Consider the following 6411-nt stretch of genomic DNA (forward strand, 5'->3'; position numbering starts at 1 on the left):
GCAAACTCCTCCTACAGATTAAATGATATCAACAGTAAATTTGGTCAGTCTGATCTAGAGGTCTTAGAGATGTTAAATTGTGAAGATCTTGAGTTTCGGTTAAAGGGCGTGTCTGTGGCGGCCTGACAAATTTTGATGTTTCGCCATGGATATAGAAGTTGTCATAACTCAGCCATAAAATGTCCGATCTGCCTCAAACTTCACAGGTTTGGTAAGAGTCCTGGCCTGAAGACCCCTAAAGGCCAATATTCAGATATTATCATAGCGCCACCTGTTGGCAGCAATATATATCATATCTTTCACTAACTCAAACATACCAAAATCAATCTGCACCAAACTTCATATGTTTGATAATAGTGCTGGCCTGAACACATCTACATGCCAATAATCAGTGATAGGCATAGCGCCACCAGCTGGCAGCTGGAAATTTGGCACATTTAAGTGACTTATGACATTTCTCCTATATTTACTGTATTAAAAGCATACTGCCCACCGTTTGCTGTTTTCCTAAAGCCACTGGTCGGCGGTGAGCCCGGGTGCGAGGGCCCGTTCATCGCTGCTTGCAGCTTTAATATATATATATATTTATTTAAAATCCCAGCCATATAGCATAATCAAATCTTTAATTGCATGCCAGCATTTATCATTTAGATTCGGAATGTTAAGAGATCGAAATTAAGGGGGACATAATGAATATAAACGAATAATAAATTTATTACAGAAAAAAGAGGATCAATTAATGGATAAGACTTTAGGATGCATAAAATGTTTCTTGCAGGGCTATTTAATTTGAAGTACTTATATCTAATATTTATTCTTGATAAACTTTTGAATGCTGTCTACATCGCGCACAGACATTCGCATATACAGCATTGCCTATTGTTAATATATAACTTAATATTGCATTAATTTCTATAACAATTAATATAATCATTTCTTAACTCAAAATAAAAAATATTAACAAACCTATCTCTGATAATCCTGGGTTATGGTTACGCAGGTTTGTTTATGCATTAAACATAAGGATGTCGTTACCTCGACAAAATAATCTTGTGGCCACGACATAATATGACATTCCCAGGAATTAATATCTCGTGGCAATGACAAAAAGTAATATGACGTTCCTACGAATTCATTTGTGTGGCCACGACAAACATAAGTGAACCGAAGGTGTCCCCTCCAGGTTACCGTACCTTTTAGTTTGCAGCAATGTTTTCAGCCTGCTCCAGTCCAGTGCGTTACATGACTGCCCCCTACTGATCATGTCTTTCCTATGTCATTGTATTTTCCGTGTTCCTTTGGAATACACCGGCGTCACGCGAGACCACTTTACTTCCCGCGCGCATTTTAAATGGCCAGATCTGTATATGCATATGTACACTGCTACAGCCCTGTACAGCTTCTTAGCTTCATTTGAGTTTGCTTCATACTTTCTTTGCTGTTCAAATACAACTGGTAGTGTAGGTCATAAACTTTTTTTTTTCTTTTTAGACCACACTTTTAAAATTAACTGAACTATCTAACTAATCTCAGAACTTAAGTTAATGGTAAAAGATATTTGTTAACATTAGTTAACATCAGGCTTGTGCACAATTCAGAATTTCAGAATTGGCCGCCATTCAATTCATGAGTTGGAATTTGAATTGAATTGACTCCGCCCCACAGGAAGTGGAATTAAATTCATGGCAATTCAAAGACATTCCACACAGTCATACAACAGAAAGAATGTGTTGAATCTCACATACAATTACATTAATTTTGTAATTTAATAGCATAATTTCATTACACATAACTAGTCACTCCTCAACCCTGCATACATTTTGTTCCAACATATAGATAATGATCAAATTCTTGAAATAAATTACTCCCTCAATGTTTGATTAGTTTTGTTTAAAATGTTATTTTCATTTCAAAGTAATCAAATAACACAATGTAATCTGTACAAGTAGTTCAAACTAATATCATTTATAGAATATGTAATGAAATCATATCTGACATATATTGTAAAGCTTCATTGTTAAACACTTCACTTAAGTATATGAATTTCTTTGAATTTATATTGAATTGCAGTTCTACTTCCTTTAATTCAAATTGAAATTCTAGATCCTGTTTTTGACATCAATTCAAATTCAAAAAATGAATTGGAATTTAGGAATCATTCTCAATTCAATTCTGAATTGTGCACAAGCATGGTTAACATGACTAAACAATGAAAAATACTTCCAAAACATTTACTAATCTCAGTTAAAAGTTAATTTAAACTATCATTTACTAATACATGAACTAATTAAAATCTAAAGTTATATTTGTTAATATTTTTTATTGGACCAGAGCCAACATGATCCGTTGTATTTTTATTCCCTACGGGGTAACACTTTATAATAACTATCCGTTATAACTAGTTAATAGATCATTAATAAACTGTTAGTTAATGAGTCATAAATGACTTATTAAATATCAGTTAATAGTTTGTTAATTATTTATAACTGTGCCTTATAGATAGGCAATAGATAACTTACAAGCTGTTAGTTAACAAGTTATAAATGATTTGTTAACTGTATTTTAATGATTTATAACTATGCCTAATAAATTAGTAATAGATCATGAACAAGCTGTTAGTAAATTACTTACTAAAGACTTAAGTATCAGTTAATAGTTTATAAATGTTATTGGGACGTTATTCTAAAGTTGCAACTATTCTTCATTTATTAACTGTTAGTAAATGAGGAATAGTTGCAACTTTAGAATAACGTCCCAATAACATACATAAGCTAATAACTAACACTTAACTACTATATTAACTCACACTTTACAGATCATTTGTTCATAGTTTGTTAACATCTACTAATACCAGTGAAACATCGTAGAACAGCAAATAGATGGAACAAGTTCAAGCTACAGAAATTTGATGTGATATTTAAAATACACAATTTTTGTACCTCAACCTTGTTCCACCCATAGGCTTTTCTGTGTACTGTATTTTACCAAAGAAACTCCACAGACGAAATGTTGAACATTGTGTTTAATGTATAGAAATACACATACTGAGCCATCACATGGCAGAACAGCAGTATACAACAGAATACAAACCCATGAGGTTTGGGCACTTTTGTGCTAAACATGAAAACAAAATAAATTAAAATCTAGCCATTGGCATTATTGATATGAACATGTTTTATCACACCTTGGACCCTCTATACTGAGTGAACCAGCGGCGATGCGCAAAATACTGAGATAAATCCAGGTACTGTCTGGAGAAAGAGAAAGAAGTCAACAGCAGGTACTTCCATTAAAAAGAAAGCTACACCTGTGGACCATGCTGTGCACATGGACAACTACGGTGACGGTAAGCAAGACTGTTTGCTATCTTTTCATTACAGATGTTTGATCAGGATAAAGTGCCCAAACCTCATGGGTTTGTATTCTGTTGTATACTGCTGTTCTGCCATGTGATGGCTCAGTATTTGTGTTTCTATACATTTCGTCTGTGGAGTTTCTTTGGTAAAATACAGTACACAGAAAAGCCTATGGGTGGAACAAGGTTGAGGTACAAAAATTTTATATTTTAAATATCACATCAAATTTCTGTAGCTTGAACTTGTTCCATCCATTTGCTGTTCTACCATGTTTCACTGGTATTAGTAGATGTTAACAAACTATGAACAACTGATCTGTAAAGTATGAGTTAATGTATTACTTAAGTGTTAGTTATTAGCTTATGTATGGTATTGGGACGTTATTCTAAAGTTGCAACTATTCCTCATTTACTAACATTTAATAAATGAAGAATAGTTACAACTTTAGAATAATGTCCCAATAACATATATAAACTATTAACTGATACTTAACAAGTCTTTAGTAAGTAATTTACTAACAGCTTGTTCATGATCTATTACTAATTTATTAGGTATAGTTATAAATCATTAAAATACAGTTAACAAGTCATTTATAACTTGTTAACTAACAGATTGTAAGTTATCTATTGGCTATCTATAAGGTACAGTTATAAATAATTAACAAACTATTAACTGTTATTTAACAAGTCATTTATAACCCATTAACTAACAGTTTATTAATGATCAATTAACTAGTTATAACGGATAGTTATAAAGTGTTACCAAAAGAAAAAAGAAAAAAACGGGACAACACTCATATCAGCAACAATAATAGGCAATCTTAATTAATGATTCAGTAATGTTAAAATGAGCACAGTTACCAACCTCTCTAATTTTTTTTTTTTTTTTTTTGTATAGATCCGGGTGTCTGTCTTTCAGGTGCTTTGTGAAATTAGTGGTGTTAGCTAGCGCCTTTTGTTAGCACTGCTCTGTGGCAACTCTTATATATTGGCTTGCTTGTGTACTTCGGCTATCCATGTTCATTTGCTTCATATCCGAAATATTTCCATATAGCACTCTTGCTGTGTTCTTTATCAAACAAAGACGGTCGTGGGGTCGCAGCACTCGCCTTTCTATTCGTTTCACTTGAATGAAACGAGACAGGCCACCTTTGTGGAGAAGTGAATGCTCGGCTAGAATTGATACTTCGGGAAATTAGTATTGGTACCGCTCAGATATTTCAGTATCGATATTTTATATATATTAGGGCTGTCAATCGATTAAATTTTTTAAATCGCATTTGTGTCATGAGTTAACTCGCGATTAATCACACATTTTTATCTGTTCTAAATGTACCTTAAATTAATACTTTTTAAAGTTTTTAATACTCTAATCAACATTGGCATGGACAAATATGGATGTTATAAACTGTTAACTATATAAAGAAAAATGCACTCAACTCACGGTGTTTTGCAGCTCTGTGTGAACGACTTGATGCTGATCATTTGCAGCTCTTGTACCACAGTGAAATAAGGTGGCTTTCGAGAGGATGTGTGCTTAATCGTCTGTTTGAACTGAGAAAAGAAGTGAACATTTCTGGAAGAGCAACGTTCCCCTCTTGCTGAGCATTACACTGATGATCAATTTTGTGCAAAACTGGCCTACTTATCGGATATATTTGATCAGTTAAATCAGCTGAATGTGTCAATGCAAGGCAGAAACAGCACAGTGTTCTTGGTTTCAGACAAAATTGAGGGATTCAAGAAAAAACTCACTCTTTGGAATAGAAGAGTCAAGGAGGGACGATTTGACATGTTTCCACATCTAAATGAAACTTTGGAAGCCTCTTCTCATGTGAACATTTTAAGTGTTATAACCCAGCACTTGTCTCAGCTGTCTCAAAAGTTTGCTGACTACTTCCCAGAGGATCCACGACATGGAAACCTTTGGATTTTGGACCCATTCTCTGTGGATCCTGCTTCAGAAGACATGGCTCTGTCCACTGTGTTGGAAAATGAACTGATGGAACTATCAGCTGACAGTAGCCTAAAACTTCAACACACACAAGTTGACCTTGCTTCATTTTGGTTACTGGCTGCAAGTGAATATTCCTCTGTCAAAGCGGGCAATCAAATTTCTATTGCCTTTCACCACCACATACTTATGTGAGTCAGGGTTCTCCACTGTGACCGTCACAAAATCAAAAGCAAGGAACAAACTGAAAGCTACTTTGGATGCTACTCTCCGCATCAGTCTCTCACCCATTTCACCAAGACTTGATCTTATTAACTCCAAGAAGCAAGCACAAGTGTCTCACTAAGGGTCTGCAGAATATGCATTTTGTAGCAAGGTGCATCTCAATATAGTTTGTCTCATGTGAACTACTCCAAAACCTGTTCATGTAAATATGTTAATGTGTTGGGATTTATGAATGGCCCTAGAGTGGTTGTTGATAAAAACTGTGTAATTGACATGTGACAAACCTGTTGGACTTCCTCATTTTTGGATGTGTGGGAAGGGGGGATACAAGTAACATGTCCAGTTTTTCTCCAGTTAAATTGGGGAAAAAAAATAATATAAATACATTTACATTTACGTAATGCTTCAAGTTTTTTAAATATGTAAGATTGTTTTAAACAGTAATGTTTATATTGCTAATTGTATTTGATAAATTACACTTACAGTATCTAACTTGGAGTGAATGAACTTTGTTGAAAATTTCTGTTAATGAATAGAGAGAATGTTCCTCTCTTGTGTGTCTGAGCTGTTTTTACAGGTATGTTAGCCTGGATGTGGGGATATATTATTAATACATTTGTTAAAAGAGTGTTCCCCTTGTGTGTCTGACCCAGCCTTTGGTTCAGACCTGCCCTGTTATTGTTCCAGGAATAAATGGTTACCGAGTAAACCTGCTAAGCCTTTTTTATACAAGGACAGTTTTCATCTATATAGCTGACTTGATCTGGTCTTCTGCAGTGGCAAAACAGATTAACAGTAGAGTATATCATTGTACTTTTTTAATTTTATGTTAATCTTTGTTAATACTATCATATCTGGAAAGGTGGTCCTCAAAATG

The sequence above is a fragment of the Garra rufa genome, chromosome 20, assembly GCF_049309525.1.
Source record: "Garra rufa chromosome 20, GarRuf1.0, whole genome shotgun sequence".
Lineage (NCBI taxonomy): Eukaryota > Metazoa > Chordata > Actinopteri > Cypriniformes > Cyprinidae > Garra > Garra rufa.